The following is a 20,904-nucleotide window of genomic DNA, read 5'->3' on the forward strand; positions in this document are numbered from 1 at the left end:
AGCATTCTGACACAGTGGCACAGATCCTATCTGATCCCCCCATTGTAAGCAGCAGTCCTGCCCTGCTTTATGGCTGAGATTCTAGCTATCTGTATAACAGAGCATTCTGTCACAGTGGCACAGATCCTATCTGATCCCCCCATTGTAAGCAGCAGTCCTGCCCTGCTTTATGGCTGAGATTCTAGCTATCTGTATAACAGAGCATTCTGTCACAGTGGCACAGATCCTATCTGATCCCCCCCATTGTAAGCAGCAGTCCTGCCCTGCTTTATGGCTGAGATTCTAGCTATCTGTATAACAGAGCATTCTGTCACAGTGGCACAGATCCTATCTGATCCCCCCCATTGTAAGCAGCAGTCCTGCCCTGCTTTATGGCTGAGATTCTAGCTATCTGTATAACAGAGCATTCTGTCACAGTGGCACAGATCCTATCTGATCCCCCCCATTGTAAGCAGCAGTCCTGCCCTGCTTTATGGCTGAGATTCTAGCTATCTGTATAACAGAGCATTCTGTCACAGTGGCACAGATCCTATCTGATCCCCCCATTGTAAGCAGCAGTCCTGCCCTGCTTTATGGCTGAGATTCTAGCTATCTGTATAACAGAGCATTCTGTCACAGTGGCACAGATCCTATCTGATCCCCCCATTGTAAGCAGCAGTCCTGCCCTGCTTTATGGCTGAGATTCTAGCTATCTGTATAACAGAGCATTCTGTCACAGTGGCACAGAGAAATGTACAGGTTGCAAAAGACCAAGGAATTGGGCTTCGCTGTGAAGCAGCTTGTGATGGTTTTTCTTCAACCTATGCGATTGGGTCTGATCCCGGAAGGTTTTTCTGCCCGGGAAGATCCCCCTTCCACCCCTTTAACAACCCCCAAATAAAAAAGGAAGACAAAATGAGAAGGCAAAGCAAATGCAAAAGAAACCTGAACCCCAGAAACAGCAGGAGCAGCCAGCAATGCCTGAAGGTACAGCCAAAGCCAAGGGAGCTGGAGTGAATGCAGCCAAAGGTGCGGCTGAACTACACAAAACACCTTTTTAGTCTTTCTGTTACAGACTTGGTGCCAAACCCAATATCTGCAGAGGCTGAGGGGGGAGCCTGTCAGGTTTTGGGCCACAAGGGGGAACAAACTTACCTTCGGCAAAGGAACCCCTAGCGCCCAACATGGTGCCCACTGGCAAAGCTGAGAGTCCCATCAGTGCTGGCAGGCACTGGCATCGCAGAGGTTAATACAGCACGAGAAGCCGTGAAAGCAAGCAGTCAGCAGCACTCCACAAGCAGCTAATGCAGGCAGGGGCTGAAGGGGTTAACGGCACAGGTGCAAGCCGTCCAGGTGAGCTCAGGTGCAACAGCCTCATACTGTGAAACAGCACATTCGTCTGCTATGGATACGGGAAGGGGGGAGAACCGGTTTAAAGGGAAAGTAAAGCACACATCTAAGCAAAAAAAAAATCAATCCATAACAGCTGAATGAATTAGCAGCTCTGCAGGCTGAGAGAAAGAAGTTGCAACTGTCTAGTAAATGTCTTGTCAACTTATTTGCCATGTCTGATGAGAAGCACAAAGTGGCTACAATGCAAAAGAAAGATAAACTGTGTGGAATCTTGGATACAGGCATTATTTCAGGAAGTCGGGCCATGGAAGGAAGTGTATCAGAACAATCAGAGATTCAAAACAATGCAGCCTTCCTACCAAGCCACACGCAGGAGGAGCAATGTACAGACTGTCAGGCACTCAAGCGCCTCAAACAGTGCCGCCGGCTCCGAGAGTTACACGGAATTCACTAAGCCTTTGCCTCCCCGGAGACAGAGGGGAAAAGAGAAAGCAAATTGAAGCAAAATGTGGCTTTCAATAAGAAGGAGATGGAAGATCAAGACAAAAAGAAGCAGGAACAGAAAAGTTTCTGTGCACAGAATGTCCCGCAAGTCACCGCAGACAATGAAGCAACCTATGCAATTGGGTCTGACCAAGACTTTTCAGCATTGCCCACAGCACAGGGAAAGAGCCCAGCAGCACCGCCCAAGCCCAGTCCCTGGGAGAATCCTCGGAACCAGAAGGGGAACCATTCACTCACAGCAACATGCAACATGCAAGTATATATATGGCAGCTGGCAGAGGCCCTCAAGGTGCCATATATCAAGCGACTTTCTTATGCCAATGTGCTCAGTGATGAGGTTCCACACATGGCAATCCCACTGTAGGAGATCCTTTAGCCAGGAGGAAGTTATTATTGACCTTATATTGGTCGATTTGTGTTTCCTGAGGGAAAGAAAGGGTTAAAGAGAGCTGCTCAAATGCATCAAGATGGTGGTGCATAAACCTGTAGCCTGGTTACTGTAGTGAGTGTAACAGCTGATCCTGTTTTCTTTTTGCTTTTTAAGATCAGTCATGGTAACCGTGTTGAACGGGTAAGTGACCAATACTATACCGCCACCAGTTGGAGCTTATCAGCCAATCAGCTTGCCAAGTTCCTTCAGCACCATATTCCAATCATTTTGGATGGCAGATTGGAAGGTTTTATGTTCAGGGAAGGGGGTGGTGTGGTGGCCCAATTGGAAAGCCGGACTTTGGGCTTTGTGGTCGGGTGTATAAAGGTGGTGTTTGGGGAGGGAAAGATCTAGAGCAAGGATCCCCAACCTTTCTTACTCATGAGCCACAGTCAAATGTAAAAAGACTTGGAGAGCAACACAAGCACCATAAAAGTTCATGGAGGAGCCAAATAAGGGCTGTGATTGGCTATTAGGGGCCTCTATGCACCCTATCAGCTTACAGGGGGCTTTATTTGATAGGAAATCTTGTTTTTATTCAACCAAAACTTGCCCCCAAGTCAGGAATTCATAAATAACTACCTGGTTTGGGGGCACTGAGAGCAACATCCAAGGGGTTGGGGAGCAACATGTTGCCCCTGAGCCACTGGTTGGGGATCACTGGTTTTGGAAGCAGTGAGTCAGGCAGATAAGAAAGATAATGCTGGTATGAGCCCAACCGGGGCTAAGACAGAAAGTTGGCCCGTCAATGGCAAAAAAATGTGACTGCCCTAATACACGCCTGTTTTTCATACGGAAGTGTCAATCACCCCGCAATATATCTCCCTAAGCCCAAAATGATATCAACGACACTTTCTAGGCAGGGATCTTTTGTTTCTTTTGTAACTTATGTCTAAAAATAACTTACATATTGAATAAACCCAATAGGGCTGTTCTGCCCCAATAAGGGGTAATTATATCTTAGTTGGGATCAAGTACAGGTACTGTTTTATTATTACAGAGAAAAGGGAATCATTTAACCATGAAATAAACCCAATAGGGCTGTTCTGCCCCAATAAGGGGTAATTATATCTTAGTTGGGATCAAGTACAGGTACTGTTTTATTATTACAGAGAAAAGGGAATCATTTAACCATGAAATAAACCCAATAGGGCTGTTCTGCCCCAATAAGGGGTAATTATATCTTAGTTGGGATCAAGTACAGGTACTGTTTTATTATTACAGAGAAAAGGGAATCATTTAACCATGAAATAAACCCAATAGGGCTGTTCTGCCCCAATAAGGGGTAATTATATCTTAGTTGGGATCAAGTACAGGTACTGTTTTATTATTACAGAGAAAAGGGAATCATTTAACCATGAAATAAACCCAATAGGACTGTTCTGCCCCCAATAAGGGGTAATTATATCTTAGTTGGGATCAAGTACAGGTACTGTTTTATTATTACAGAGAAAAGGGAAACATTTAACCATTAAATAAACCCAATAGGGCTGTTCTGCCCCCAATAAGGGGTAATTATATCTTAGTTGGGATCAAGTACAGGTACTGTTTTATTATTACAGAGAAAAGGGAATCATTTAACCATGAAATAAACCCAATAGGGCTGTTCTGCCCCAATAAGGGGTAATTATATCTTAGTTGGGATCAAGTACAGGTACTGTTTTATTATTACAGAGAAAAGGGAATCATTTAACCATTAAATAAACCCAATAGGGCTGTTCTGCCCCCAATAAGGGGTAATTATATCTTAGTTGGGATCAAGTACAGGTACTGTTTTATTATTACAGAGAAAAGGGAATCATTTAACCATGAAATAAACCCAATAGGGCTGTTCTGCCCCCAATAAGGGGTAATTATATCTTAGTTGGGATCAAGTACAGGTACTGTTTTATTATTACAGAGAAAAGGGAATCATTTAACCATTAAATAAACCCAATAGGGCTGTTCTGTGGGATACAAGGTCCATTGGCAACACCTACCCCATTAGAGGACTGTTTTCCAAAAAGAAAGAGGACAAATTCAGACCAATACAGGAGAAGTTGCAGGTAAAAGCAAGTAGGTTCTCCCCCAGGTCTGTCCATCACTCGGCCTCTGTTACACTGTTTCTGGAGTCGGAAGCCCTGGTGCATAGAATATTACCCGACGGATACTGCTTTCACTAAGGATTATATTTAAAAACTTTTAAAATGTTAAATGTGTATTGGAAAGTTGCTTCGAATGCCGTTGTTGTTGCCATTGTAGCCGGCAGGGGAGCGAGGTGCAAATGAGCGGAAAGCTAATATCAGTAAGTCATGGGGAGGGGAAAGACAAATCCAGCCCTGCGGGTAACGAAACAGTATCAAAGCGCAGCATTAAGCGGAACCAGGGCAGATAAAAGACTAACAAAGCCGGATGGACGCGTTCCCACTCATACGTATCAGCTCTACACATACACATCCACCTCCCTTTATCCAAAGTCAGTCCCACAATAGGGGGATTTGCAGAGAGACCACAAAGAAAGAAAAAGAAAAGTAGTGAAGCGCTCTTAACCCTTTCATAGCAAGGCACCGTTGGACCTATAAAGGACCCCTGTGCCGACGTAGTCAAAAAAAGGTCATAGCAGCTCCGCTTGTACCCAGTACTGCATGCCCAATGGCTCCATCTCCAGATTTGGACAACCGACCCCTCTGAATTATATTAGGGGCCATTTGTAATATAAAAAGCAGGGACAAAAGTGCAAAAAAAAGGGGCTAAATCTTCCATATTTCTTGCATTTTGCACCCTGCCGTCTGTACTCTGCAAATTAGAGAGGCTTCAGATGGGGGTTTTTGCCTTCCTCTGGATCAAATAGCAGTTAGGCAGGTTATATATAGGCATTATGGTTGAACATGATGGACGGATGTCTTTTTTCAACCTAACTTACTATGTTATTTATTGCTTCAGCATCTGACAGTCTTGTCTTTATGGGGAACAGGTCAGGGAGGCATTTAGGCATCTTCCTTCTAGTCCCCAGCACAGGCTGCATTGGACCCCTACATTTACCCCCTGCTTTATGGCACTTTAGGGGATCCATTCCACTGCTGGTAAGACTACATTCCCATCCTACCCTGTCTCCAAGCCAGTTGGGTGTATAAGTGTCAGATCTATTGCCTCAGCCATTTCAGTGTACTAAGAAAATAAGTGATGTCTTCATGGAGAACAGGTCAGGGAGGCATCTTCCTTCCTTCTAGTACCCAGCACAGGCTGCATTGGACCCCTACACTTACCCCCTGCTTTATGGCACTTTAGGGGATACATTCCACTGCTGGTAAGACTACATTCCCATCCTACCCTGTCTCTGACCCAGTTGGGTGTATAAGTATCAGATCTATTGCCTCAGCCATTTCAGTGTACTAAGAAAATAAGTGATGTCTTCATGGGGAACAGGTCAGGGAGGCACTTCCTTCCTTCTAGTCCCCAGCACAGGCTGCATTGAACCCCTACATTTACCCCCTGCTTTATGGCACTTTAGGGTATCCATTCCACTGCTGGTAAGACTACATTCCCATCCTACCCTGTCTCTGACCCAGTTGGGTGTATAAGTATCAGATCTATTGCCTCAGCCATTTCAGTGTACTAAGAAAATAAGTGATGTCTTCATGGGGAACAGGTCAGGGAGGCACTTCCTTCCTTCTAGTACCCAGCACAGGCTGCATTGAACCCCTACACTTACCCCCTGCTTTATGGCACTTTAGGGGATCCATTCCACTGCTGGTAAGACTACATTCCCATCCTAGCCTGTCTCCGACCCAGCTGGGTGTATAAGTGTCAGATCTATTGCCTCAGCCATTTCAGTGTACTAAGAAAATACCTTCTTTCTGTTCAATAAACCATGGTAAAGAACCACTGAAGCCTGATTTTTCCATTATTTCTACTGCAATAGCACCTTAGGTTACAGTCCAGAACTCTTTTCTCCAGATCAACTGGAGGGGGTCAGAGTGTAACAATGTCCTATTGTTTATCTAGTATAAATAAATCTAAAGCAACTGGACTTGCTAAGTCATCATTGAAGACGTTTCACTACTCATCCGAGCAGCTTCTTCAGTTCAACTGGTATGGGAAGCCATCGTCATATGTACTCTTCCACTAATCCAATCACAAAGGCACATTGAAACTCTTCAGAAAGGTGACAGCTGAGACGTATAGAGGTGTGAATGCTGTGGGGTTACTTTGAAAGGATTACCAACGCATCTTGCAACTCATCGAAACAGGTGTTACTTGTTAGAGTCCTATTGTTTCTTCCATTTGTAGACTGAAAAGAAATCAGTTGACACCCCCCACCCAAGTTACAAAGGCCAACCAACACGCAAAACATCATTATATGAACAAAACAAGACAAATTTGGAAAGCAGGAAGGCTTATATTTTCCCTCACCCCGTAGAGGATTACACTAAAGCTCTACACAAACAGCAGTAGAACCAGTATAACGTGACTGCTTTGATTCAAGACATGCTGACATGAAAAATTGCACCATATGTAAAGAAGCTGTCGAGTGATTTAAAGTCACATTATATTAAGGATTCAGATTCGGTTCAAACAGCACTAGGATTCGGTCAAATCCATATCCTGTTAAATCCCCAGCCTAGGATCCTTATTTTGTATGTCCTATAATGAGTAGCCTATATCAATGAGTAGCCTATATCAATGAGTAGCCTATATCAATGAGTAGCCTATATCAATGAGTAGCCTATATCAATGAGCAGCCTATATCAATGAGAAGCCTATATCAATGAGTAGCCTATATCAATGAGCAGCCTATATCAATGAGTAGCCTATATCAATGAGTAGCCTATATCAATGAGTAGCCTATATCAATGAGCAGCCTATATCAATGAGAAGCCTATATCAATGAGTAGCCTATATCAATGAGTAGCCTATATCAATGAGCAGCCTATATCAATGAGCAGCCTATATCAATGAGTAGCCTAAATCAATGAGTAGCCTATATCAATGAGCAGCCTATATCAATGAGTAGCCTATATCAATGAGTAGCCTATATCAATAAGTAGCCTATATCCATGAGTAGCCTATATTAAGTGTAGCCTATATCAATGAGTAGCCTATATCAATGAGTAGCCTATATAAATGAGTAGCCTATATTAAGTGTAGCCTATATCAACGAGTACCCCATATCAATGAGTAGCCTATATCAATGAGTAGCCTATATTAAGTGTAGCCTATATCAATGAGTAGCCTATATCAATGAGCAGCCTATATCAATGAGCAGTCAATATCAATGTGTAGCCTATATCAATGAGTAGCCTATATCAATGTGTAGCCTATATCAATGAGCAGCCTATATCAATGAGCCGCCTATATCAATGTGTAGCCTATATCAATGTGTAGCCTATATCAATGAGTAGCCTATATCAATGAGTAGCCTATATCAATGAGCAGCCTATATCAATGAGTAGCCTATATCAATGAGTAGCCTATATCAATGAGTAGCCTATATCAATGAGCAGCCTATATCAATGAGCCACCTATATCAATGAGCTGCCTATATCAATGTGTAGCCTATATCAATGAGTAGCCTATATCAATGAGCAGCCTATATTAAGTGTAGCCTATATCAATGAGTAGCCTATATCAATGAGTATCCTATATCAATGAGTAGCCTATATCAATGAGTAGCCTATATCAATGAGTAGCCTATATTAAGTGTAGCCTATATCAATGAGTAGCCTATATCAATGAGTAGCCTATATCAATGAGCCGCCTATATCATTGATTAGCCTATATCAATGTGTAGCCTATATCAATGAGCAGCCTATATCAATGAGTATCCTATATCAATGAGTAGCCTATATCAATGAGTAGCCTATATCAATGAGTAGCCTATATTAAGTGTAGCCTATATGAATGAGTAGCCTATATGAATGAGTAGCCTATATCAATGAGCCGCCTATATCAATGAGTAGCCTATATTAAGTGTAGCCTATATCAATGAGTAGCCTATATCAATGAGTATCCTATATCAATGAGTAGCCTATATCAATGAGTAGCCTATATTAAGTGTAGCCTATATGAATGAGTAGCCTATATGAATGAGTAGCCTATATCAATGAGCCGCCTATATCAATGAGTAGCCTATATTAAGTTTAGCCTATATCAATGAGTAGCCTATATCAATGAGCAGCCTATATCAATGAGCAGCCTATATCAATGTGTAGCCTATATCAATGAGTAGCCTATATCAATGAGCCGCCTATATCAATGAGCAGCCTATATCAATGAGTAGCCTATATTAATGAGCCGCCTATATCATTGATTAGCCTATATCAATGAGCAGCCTATATCAATGAGTAGCCTATATCAATGAGTAGCCTATATCAATGAGTAGCCTATATCAATGAGTAGCCTATATCAATGAGTAGCCTATATCAATGAGCCGCCTATATCATTGATTAGCCTATATCAATGAGCAGCTTATATCAATGAGTAGCCTATATCAATTAGCAGCCTATATCAATGTGTAGCCTATATCAACGAGCCGCCTATATCAATGAGCCGCCTATATCAATTAGTAGGAAATAGGAAATAGTATTTAAAATGGGGTCCACAGTTTTTGAATCACAAAGCCATTTCCTGGACTAATGGAAAGCCCCCATCTTATATAAAAGTGGATGGGACTACTTTAACAGCTATCTTTGAGAACTCTGATACCCTTCTACTCAACCATGGACCCCCATGGGAGAAGACCATCCTGTTATCCCACTGGAACACATATTGACAGACTGAAAATTTCATTGGCCGATATGCCTTCTTAGTTGAAAAAGGCAAAGTAGGAAGGCCAGCATCTCACTTCTGTCCAAATTTGATAGGATCGATGTTATTAGTCCATGGATAAGAACTTCAGAAATAAAACAAAAATATTCACCCATACTTTGATGCCAATTAAATTAAAAAGGAATTGAATGGGGTGTGTTATCCTTCTTGCGGTCTTTGTCAAGTATTTCAAAAAATTACATCACCTGGGAGCCATCGCAACACAAAGTGATCAGAACATACCCTACAGCTGGGTGGAAAAGGGACATATTCATCCTCACTAAGAGTGATTGGAAAGCAAATACTGACTCCCACGCAAGCATTCTTGCTGAGTCAAGCAAAGTCATAGTTACATACGCAGGGGCTAAAGAACAAAATCATATTCACATAATTAGGTGAGGCAGTGGGAAAGCAAGGGTCAGGCAGGCAAAGAGTCAATACCAGCATTAGCATAACAGTAAGTAACTCAGGAGCATCTACTATAGCCAAGGCAACCTGTAGTAAGGGTGACAATCATGGGCAAAGTTGACCATGGAACTGGAAGATGTTACAGATACATAGAAACATTGGGGTAACAGTCACCCCGCTATAGTTTCAGGGGTACCCAGGGCACAAATAAGCACTCACCCCAAATCCCCCCCTAACTGGCCTTCAGGCTGGGCCCCCTTAGCCCATAACAAGGTTACAGATATATAGAAACATTGGGGTAACAGTCACCCCGCTATACTTTCAGGGGTACCCAGGGCACAAATAAGCACTCACCCCAAATCCCCCCCTAACTGGCCTTCAGGCTGGGCCCCCTTAGCCCATAACAAGGTTACAGATATATAGAAACATTGGGGTAACAGTCACCCCGCTATAGTTCCAGGGGTAACCAGGGCACAAATAAGCACTCACCCCAAATCCCCCCCTAACTGGCCTTCAGGCTGGGCCCCCTTAGCCCATAACAAGGTTACAGATATATAGAAACATTGGGGTAACAGTCACCCTGCTATAGTTCCAGGGGTACCCAGGGCACAAATAAGCACTCACCCCAAATCCCCCCCTAACTGGCCTTCAGGCTGGGCCCCCTTAGCCCATAACAAGGTTACAGATATATAGAAACATTGGGGTAACAGTCACCCCGCTATAGTTCCAGGGGTACCCAGGGCACAAATAAGCACTCACCCCCAAATCCCCCCCTAACTGGCCTTCAGGCTGGGCCCCCTTAGCCCATAACAAGGTTACAGATATATAGAAACATTGGGGTAACAGTCACCCTGCTATAGTTCCAGGGGTACCCAGGGCACAAATAAGCACTCACCCCAAATCCCCCCCTAACTGGCCTTCAGGCTGGGCCCCCTTAGCCCATAACAAGGTTACAGATATATAGAAACATTGGGGTAACAGTCACCCCGCTATAGTTCCAGGGGTACCCAGGGCACAAATAAGCACTCACCCCCAAATCCCCCCCTAACTGGCCTTCAGGCTGGGCCCCCTTAGCCCATAACAAGGTTACAGATATATAGAAACATTGGGGTAACAGTCACCCCGCTATAGTTCCAGGGGTAACCAGGGCACAAATAAGCACTCACCCCAAATCCCCCCCTAACTGGCCTTCAGGCTGGGCCCCCTTAGCCCATAACAAGGTTACAGATATATAGAAACATTGGGGTAACAGTCACCCTGCTATAGTTCCAGGGGTACCCAGGGCACAAATAAGCACTCACCCCAAATCCCCCCCTAACTGGCCTTCAGGCTGGGCCCCCTTAGCCCATAACAAGGTTACAGATATATAGAAACATTGGGGTAACAGTCACCCCGCTATAGTTCCAGGGGTACCCAGGGCACAAATAAGCACTCACCCCAAATCCCCCCCTAACTGGCCTTCAGGCTGGGCCCCCTTAGCCCATAACAAGGTTACAGATATATAGAAACATTGGGGTAACAGTCACCCCGCTATAGTTCCAGGGGTACCCAGGGTACAAATAAGCACTCACCCCAAATCCCCCCCTAACTGGCCTTCAGGCTGGGCCCCCTTAGCCCATAACAAGGTTACAGATATATAGAAACATTGGGGTAACAGTCACCCCGCTATAGTTCCAGGGGTACCCAGGGCACAAATAAGCACTCACCCCCAAATCCCCCCCTAACTGGCCTTCAGGCTGGGCCCCCTTAGCCCATAACAAGGTTACAGATATATAGAAACATTGGGGTAACAGTCACCCCGCTATAGTTCCAGGGGTACCCAGGGCACAAATAAGCACTCACCCCAAATCCCCCCCTAACTGGCCTTCAGGCTGGGCCCCCTTAGCCATAACAAGGTTACAGATATATAGAAATATTGGGGTAACAGTCACCCCGCTATAGTTCCAGGGGTACCCAGGGCACAAATAAGCACTCACCCCAAATCCCCCCCTAACTGGCCTTCAGGCTGGGCCCCCTTAGCCCATAACAAGGTTACAGATATATAGAAATATTGGGGTAACAGTCACCCCGCTATAGTTCCAGGGGTACCCAGGGCACAAATAAGCACTCACCCCAAATCCCCCCCTAACTGGCCTTCAGGCTGGGCCCCCTTAGCCCATAACAAGGTTACAGATATATAGAAACATTGGGGTAACAGTCACCCCGCTATAGTTCCAGGGGTACCCAGGGCAGAAATAAGCACTCACCCCAAATCCCCCCCTAACTGGCCTTCAGGCTGGGCCACCATAGCTCATAAAAAGGTTACAGATATATAGAAACATTGGGGTAACAGTCACCCTGCTATAGTTCCAGGGGTACCCAGGGCACAAATAAGCACTCACCCCAAATCTCCCCCCCTAACTGGCCTTCAGGCTGGGCCCCCTTAGCCCATAACAAGGTTACAGATATAAAGAAACATTGGGGTAACAGTCACCCCGCTATAGTTCCAGGGGTAACCAGGGCACAAATAAGCACTCACCCCAAATCCCCCCCTAACTGGCCTTCAGGCTGGGCCCCCTTAGCCCATAACAAGGTTACAGATATATAGAAACATTGGGGTAACAGTCACCCCGCTATAGTTCCAGGGGTACCCAGGGCAGAAATAAGCACTCACCCCAAATCCCCCCCTAACTGGCCTTCAGGCTGGGCCACCATAGCTCATAAAAAGGTTACAGATATATAGAAACATTGGGGTAACAGTCACCCTGCTATAGTTCCAGGGGTACCCAGGGCACAAATAAGCACTCACCCCAAATCCCCTCCTAACTGGCCTTCAGGCTGGGCCCCCTTAGCCCATAACAAGGTTACAGATATATAGAAACATTGGGGTAACAGTCACCCCGCTATAGTTCCAGGGTACCCAGGGCACAAATAAGCACTCACCCCAAATCCCCCCATAACTGGCCTTCAGGCTGGGCCCCCTTAGCCCATTACAAGGTTACAGATATATAGAAACATTGGGGTAACAGTCACCCTGCTATAGTTCCAGGGGTACCCAGGGCACAAATAAGCACTCACCCCAAATCCCCCCCTAACTGGCCTTCAGGCTGGGCCCCCTTAGCCCATAACAAGGTTACAGATATATAGAAACATTGGGGTAACAGTCACCCCGCTATAGTTCCAGGGGTACCCAGGGCACAAATAAGCACTCACCCCAAATCCCCCCCCTAACTGGCCTTCAGGCTGGGCCCCCTTAGCCCATAACAAGGTTACAGATATATAGAAACATTGGGGTAACAGTCACCCCGCTATAGTTCCAGGGGTACCCAGGGCACAAATAAGCACTCACCCCAAATCCCCCCCTAACTGGCCTTCAGGCTGGGCCCCCTTAGCCCATAACAAGGTTACAGATATATAGAAACATTGGGGTAACAGTCACCCCGCTATAGTTCCAGGGGTACCCAGGGCACAAATAAGCACTCACCCCAAATCCCCCCCTAACTGGCCTTCAGGCTGGGCCCCCTTAGCCCATAACAAGGTTACAGATATATAGAAACATTGGGGTAACAGTCACCCCCGCTATAGTTCCAGGGGTACCCAGGGCACAAATAAGCACTCACCCCAAATCCCCCCCTAACTGGCCTTCAGGCTGGGCCCCCTTAGCCCATAACAAGGTTACAGATATATAGAAACATTGGGGTAACAGTCACCCCGCTATAGTTCCAGGGGTACCCAGGGCACAAATAAGCACTCACCCCAAATCCCCCCCTAACTGGCCTTCAGGCTGGGCCCCCTTAGCCCATAACAAGGTTACAGATATATAGAAACATTGGGGTAACAGTCACCCTGCTATAGTTCCAGGGGTACCCAGGGCACAAATAAGCACTCACCCCAAATCCCCCCCTAACTGGCCTTCAGGCTGGGCCCCCTTAGCCCATAACAAGGTTACAGATATATAGAAACATTGGGGTAACAGTCACCCCGCTATAGTTCCAGGGGTACCCAGGGCACAAATAAGCACTCACCCCAAATCCCCCCCTAACTGGCCTTCAGGCTGGGCCCCCTTAGCCCATAACAAGGTTACAGATATATAGAAACATTGGGGTAACAGTCACCCCGCTATAGTTCCAGGGGTACCCAGGGCACAAATAAGCACTCACCCCAAATCCCCCCCTAACTGGCCTTCAGGCTGGGCCCCCTTAGCCCATAACAAGGTTACAGATATATAGAAACATTGGGGTAACAGTCACCCCGCTATAGTTCCAGGGGTACCCAGGGCACAAATAAGCACTCACCCCAAATCCCCCCCTAACTGGCCTTCAGGCTGGGCCCCCTTAGCCCATAACAAGGTTACCTATTCAGAAAAAGAAAAGCATAACTCTCCCTTTACAATTCAATTAAAAGACTATACACATGTTGCCCCCTTACGGTAGGGATAATCCTGAATATCTACTTTGCCACACCAGTTGGGGAATCCCCAGTTTCACGGTGACCCCAGGTTTGGGGTTGAAGGGAACAAAGAGTGATTTGTATTCTTGTTGTTGTTCCATGTACTTCAAGGGAAACTGTAAATATGAGCATTTATTTTATATTCATTGTCTGAAGTATAGTAGGGATTAGGCGTTCCAACTGATCGCTTCCTCCTGATGGAAATGTTCCATATACGGAGTATCCACAGGGGTGTAAAAGAGAGGCTCTTCGCCTAGTTTAGATATCCTGGAGGTTTGCCAAATAAGGTTGAACCCAATGGACCACTAGGGGGAGCTGCAGTTTATATAGGTTCTCTCTTTTTGTGGATGTGCTTTTCTTGCCACTCTTGCTAAATCTCTATGGTTTTCCTTGGCTTCCTGAATAGAAAATATATATATAGTCCTCCCATGTTGGATCTTTAATAAACTGATTTTTGCATTACCTGTTAGTTCTACACAACATCCGCAGTGAACATACATCAACTGACAATTTTTTTTGTGTGGTCAGTTTTGCCCCTCCACTAATTTGCACTTGAATAGAAAAGGTTAAAACCCACCAGAGACTATTTCTAATACAGACAGTGTTGGGCATAGGGTTGCCACCCTTCTTTTATGCTGGCCTGGCTTGGGGCGTATTCACAAGTGGATGGGCCATGACACCAAGTAGGCGGAGTTGTGACCTAGGGGGTGGGCCAGATTAACTAGTTATTCAAAATTTACTGGCACTGGAACTGGTAAACTGGTAAATGTTCAATACCGGCCCTGACTTTGGCTATTCTGGTAAAATACTGGCCAGGTGGCAACCCTAGTTGGTCAGATCTTGGAACGCACCTGTGAAAGGCCAAAATATAACCCTGATTAAGTCCTACCAAATACAGTTGCCACTTTTACCATGGACTCTTGCCAGTCTGCAGGGGTGGTGCTTATCGGAGGCATCATGGAGGCAGGGAATGGGTGGATCAGTGGAGTCATAGGGGAAATGGGCAGATTGGGATAGGGTTGGAGGATGTAAGTAGGGTTTCCAACGTTTTCATGGCCCCTTACAGGCCAACGACATGAGGAAGGGGCAGGACCAAAAATGGGTGGGGTCGTGACAGGAAGGGGGTGGGGCTATGGCACAGAGGGGAAAATCTGCTAAACTATTGGGAAAACTGGGGTGATCTGCAGGGTGAATGAGGTAATGGGCAGAATAAAGGGGGGCGGAATTGGGGCAGGATGGAGGCAGAACATTACCATTGGTGGTAACCCTGCCACTTGGTTGGTATGAACCCAACACTGTTTCATAGAGAATGGGATTGTGGTACCAGGGCAGAGCAGCAGAACTACATAACCCACAATGCATTGCACTGGGATGTTCTGTTCCTTATTGACATCATGTGTGCAGGGAATTGTGGGATTGGGAGGATGCTGGACAGTGGGAGGACAGTCGACTACGGCTTACGGACAAAATTCTCTGTATAATTCAGTCCATTTCCAAACTCAGGAATATTGCAAGAAATGTTTATACTTAAAAGGTCATTTACAGAAACTACACCTCCCATGATCCACTGTGAGGGGGAGGGGAATAGTGTTGGCTTGTGTGGGTTGGGTTGACCTATGGTTTTATCAACCATAGGTCGGGATTAGTGATGAGTAGTGATGAGCAAATCTGTACCATTCCGTCAAAAAAACTTGCAAATCTGCGAAACGCGTTTGCCACATGACTTTTTTGTCACCTGCGTCTTTTTTTTGACATGCGCGGGTTTTTTCTTGATGCAACCACGTCCAATTTGGTGCAATCGCAATTATTTTTGACAGGATGATTGATCGCGGAAGTTTTGCAAAACAATTCGGCAATATCGAAATGCGGAATTTTACTCGAAACTGCGGCAAAACTTCACCGCAGATAAGTCGCCAAGAAAAATGCGGCTGGGACAAGAAAACGCCCATTGACTTTAATGCATTTGGAAAGAGAAAAAACGGCCACTGGCAAAAAAGTCGCCAGGACAAAAATGTTGCCAAGAAAAATGTTACTGAGACAAAAGTACTCCTATTGACTTTAATGCATTTGGAGTAAGAAAAGTTGGAAATTTTTCACCATTTTGCAGAGTTGCTTATCGCTGGTTACCTTGGTTCCCATGCTGGATACCCAGCCATTAATATCTGTCAATGCAAGGAAATATAGGGACCAATAATCATTTAAACTACTGGGAGTTTAGTTTCCAAATCTTAAAGGCGCTTCCCTTTTTTCCCCTCCTTCCCCTCTTTCCCTTCTTTCACTTCTTTCCCCTCTTTCCCTTCTTTCACTTCTTTCCCCTCTTCCCCTCCTTCCCCTCTTTCCCTTCTTTCACTTCTTTCCCCTCTTTCCCCTCCTTCCCCTCTTTCCCTTCTTTCACTTCTTTCCCCTCTTTCCCTTCTTTCACTTCTTTCCCCTCTTTCCCCTCCTTCCCCTCTTTCCCTTCTTTCACTTCTTTCCCCTCTTTCCCCTCCTTCCCCTCTTTCCCTTCTTTCACTTCTTTCCCCTCTTTCCCTTCTTTCACTTCTTTCCCCTCTTTCCCCTCCTTCCCCTCTTTCCCTTCTTTCACTTCTTTCCCCTCTTTCCCCTCCTTCCCCTCTTTCCCTTCTTTCACTTCTTTCCCCTCTTTCCCCTCCTTCCCCTCTTTCCCTTCTTTCACTTCTTTCCCCTCTTTCCCTTCTTTCCCTTCTTTCCCTTCTTTCAACTCTTTCCTTTCTTTCCCCTCCTTCCCCTCTTTACCTTCTTTCCCCTCCTTCCCCTCTTTCCCTTCTTTCCCTTCTTTCAACTCTTTCCCTTCTTTCCCCTCTTTCCCTTCTTTCCCCTCTTTCCCTTCTTTCCCTTCTTTCAACTCTTTCCTTTCTTTCCTCTCCTTCCCCTCTTTCCCTTCTTTCCCCTCTTTCCCTTCTTTCTCTTCTTTCCCCTCTTTCCCTTCTTTCAACTCTTTCCTTTCTTTCCCCTCCTTCCCTTCTTTCTCCTCTTTCCCTTCATTCCCCTCTTTCCCTTCTTTCTCTTCTTTCCCCTCTTTCCCTTCTTTCAACTCTTTCCTTTCTTTCCCCTCCTTCCCTTCTTTCCCCTCTTTCCCTTCTTTCCCTTCTTTCAACTCTTTCCCCTCTTTCCCTTCTTTCCCTTCTTTCCCCTCTTTCTCTTCTTTCAACTCTTTCCTTTCTTTCCCCTCCTTACCCTCTTTCCCCTCTTTCCCTTCTTTCAACTCTTTCCTTTCTTTCCCCTCTTTCCCTTCATTCCCCTCTTTCCCTTCTTTCCCTTCTTTCAACTCTTTCCCCTCTTTCCCTTCTTTCCCTTCTTTCCCCTCTTTCCCCTCTTTCTCTTCTTTCAACTCTTTCCTTTCTTTCCCCTCCTTACCCTCTTTCCCCTCTTTCCATTCTTTCAACTCTTTCCTTTCTTTCCCCTCTTTCCCCTCTTTCCCTTCTTTCCCTTCTTTCCACTCTTTCCCTTCTTTCAACTCTTTCCCCTCTTTCCCTTCTTTTCCATCTTTCCTTTCTTTCAACTCTTTCCCTTCTTTCCCCTCTTTCCTTTCTTTCCCTTCTTTCAACTCTTTCCCTTCTTTCAACTCTTTCCCTTCTTTCCTTTCTTTCCCTTCTTTCCCCTCTTTCCTTTCTTTCAACTCTTTCACTTCTTTTCCCTCTTTCCTTTCTTTCGACTCTTTCCCTTCTTTCCCCTCTTTCCCCTCTATCCCTACTTTCAACTCTTTCCTTTCTTTCCCCTCCTTCCCCTCTTTCCCTTCTTTCCCCTCTTTCCCTTTTTTCCCCTCTTTCCCCTCTTTCCTTTCTTTCAACTCTTTCACTTCTTTTCCATCTTTCCTTTCTTTCAACTCTTTCCCTTCTTTCGACTCTTTCCCTTCTTTCCCCTCTTTCCCTTCTTTCAACTCTTTCCTTTCTTTCCCCTCCTTCCCCTCTTTCCCTTATTTCCCCTCTTTCCCTTTTTTCCCCTCTTTCCCTTCTTTCCCCTCTTTCCTTTCTTTCAACTCTTTCACTTCTTTTCCATCTTTCCTTTCTTTCGACTCTTTCCCTTCTTTTGACTCTTTCCCATCTTTCCCCTCTTTCAACTCTTTCCCTTCTTTCAACTCTTTCCCATCTTTCATATCTTTCCCTTCTTCCCCTCTTTCTCTTCTTTCCCCTCTTTCCCTTATTTCCCCTCTTTCCCATCTTCCCCTCTTTCTCTTCTTTCACCTCTTTCCAACCTTCTCTCTTTCCCTTCTTCACCTCTTTTCCTTCTTTTATCTCTTTCCAATATTCCCCTTTTCCTTCTTCCACTCTTTCACCTCTTTCCCCTCTTTCCAATCCTCCCCTCTTTCCCTTCTTTCCCTTCTTTCAACTCTTTCCTTTCTTTCAACTCTTTCACTTCTTTTCCCTCTTTCCCATCTTTCCCTTCTTTAAACTCTTTCCCTTCTTCCCCTCTTTCCAACTCTTTCCCATCTTTCCCTTCTTTAAACTATTTCCCTTCTTCCCCTCTTTCTCTTCTTTCACCTCTTTCCCTTATTTCCCCTCTTTCCCATCTTCCCCTCTTTCACTTTTTCCCTTCTTTCAGCTCTTTCCCTTCTTTCAACTCTTTGCCTTCTTCCCTCTTTCCCTTCTTTCACCTCTTTTCCCTCTTTCCAACCTTCTCTCTTTTCCTTCTTCACCTCTTTCCCTTCTTTCATCTCTTTCCAATATTCCCCTTTTCCTTCTTCCCCTCTTTCACCTCTTTCCCCTCTTTCCAATCCTCCCCTCTTTTCCTTTTTTCTCTCTTTCTCTTCTTTCACCTCTTTTCCTTGTTTCCCTCTTTCCCGTCTTTCCCCTCTTTCCTGTCTTTCCCCTCTTTGCCATCCTCCCCTCTTTCCCCTCTTTCCCTTCTTTCAACTCTTTCCCATCTTTCACCTCTTTCCCCTCTTTCCAATCTTCCCCTTTCTATGGCTCCTGTAGGGAACATAATGTCACGATCGGTATCCCAAAACTCAGAACAGACGCCAAGGATGCGGTCACGGCTCACGCTTCTGCCCATACCCCATGTTGGGAGGAGCCCTTGGCTACTCGGGTGCCTGAGAGACACAGGGGAGAGTTCTGAGCAGACAAGGGAACCGAACGTGTGGCAGGAACGTTCCTTTTTCCTTTATGTTCTTTGGCTTCATGTTAATCGGTGTAGTGGCATATTTACTCCCAAATGCATTAGGAGCAAATTATGAAGGCAGTGTGTCCGTACTCATTAAGCTATAATAATTGTTTATGCTATTTATAAATTACCAGGGTGGAAACAATTGTCAATAACAGAGTTATTACTACAGGTTGCCAGCCAGGGAAGAGGTGTAAACGTGACACACAGCAACCACATTGGAATTTGTTTTCACAGAGCAGCCAATGGTGTAACTATGGAGGAAGCAGGGTGCAGGGGGATAGGGGGGCCCAGACTGCGGAGTCTGCTTACTTTAACTGTTGAGAAATCAACCCAGGGAAAAACCCGGTGGGGACTCAGTCCCTGTCTGACTTTTGGGGTGCCACCACCAATCGCAGGGAAATGATAATTAAACAAATATGAATATAAATATGAAGCAACGTTGCATGGGGGGACATGCATGGCACATCAGACTGGGGTGGGGCGGCCCTTGGGTGGCTGCCCGGTGCCCCCCAGACACCCCGGTCTGATACTGCTGACTGTTCTCCTACCTGAGAGTGAGTTTTCTGCTCCCATCTTTAATACTGACGACATATTGAAGCCACATACTTGGCTAATTAGCAGTTCATTTAGGTGCATGCTGCAGACTGAACTGATTTTTGTGCAGCCATGCAGCCTGCATCTAAATGAACTGCTAATTAGCCCTGCAGGATGCGGATTCGTTAGCCGGAGCCACCAATAAACCCCTCGGCACAGGCTCATGTTTATTAAGACAAGAAAAAGACAAGTCGCCAAGAAAAAAAATGACACGGAGACAAAAAATGTCACCAAGAAAAAAAAAAAAGTCGCTAAGAAAAACAGAACGTGGTGATTGGAGCAACATTCCAGGGTTTTTATTGAAACACCTTTGTACAAGTCATTGTGAACTGACAAAGCCACTGGGCTGACTGGCCAAACACCTTCAAGATAAACCCAGCGAGTAGTAAGTAATGAGCACGTTTTTCCCCGCATTTCGCTATTGGAAAAAGTTGCGGTTGCGTCAAAAATGTCCCGTTTCGATTCGGCCGAAAATCTGGCGAAACTGTGGAACGTCTGTGGACTACGGCGCGACTTTTTGGACACATGTGACTTTTTTTTTTTATTGATGCGGCCGCAACTTTTTCCGACGCAACCGGGATATTTTCCCAACTGTGTGAATTTTTGCTGCGCCACTTTTTTTTGCAGCAGTTTCATGAAAATATTCACAACTATTTGAATTTTTCAGCCAAACGGGACAGTTGATTTGACTTATTACTTTCAATTGGTTTTCGTTATTCATTTATTTAAAGTTTTGGAATGATTTACCTTCTTCAGCTTCCAAATAGGGGGGTCACTGACCCCCAACAGCCTATAAACTATCCCTCTGTGAGGCTCCAATTGTATTATTATTGTCACTTTGTATCCCTTATCTTTCTATTCAGCCCCTCTCCTATTCATATTCCACTCTCATTCAAACCACTCCCTGGTTGCTACGTTAATTTGGACCCTAGCAACCAGGTATCCTGCTGAAATCCCAAACTAGAGAGCTGCTGAACAAAAAGCTAAATCGTTGAGAAACTACAAATAATTGAAAATAAAGACCAATTGCAAATTGTCTACAAATATCATCCTCTACATTATAGTAAAAGTTAATGCAAAGGTGGGAAAACCCCCTTCTCACAGTTCCTGAGTAATATTATGAGACAATTTGCAGTTGGTCTTTATTTATAAATTATTTAGCTTTTTATCCAGCGGCTCTCCAGTTCGGAGTTTCAGCGGGATACCTGGTTGCTAGGGTTCAAATTACCGTAGTGATTGGTATGAATGTTAGACTGGGATATGAATAGGAGAGGGGCTGAATAGAAAGATAAATAAAA

Source organism: Xenopus tropicalis, chromosome 8 (assembly GCF_000004195.4).
Source record: "Xenopus tropicalis strain Nigerian chromosome 8, UCB_Xtro_10.0, whole genome shotgun sequence".
NCBI lineage: Eukaryota > Metazoa > Chordata > Amphibia > Anura > Pipidae > Xenopus > Xenopus tropicalis.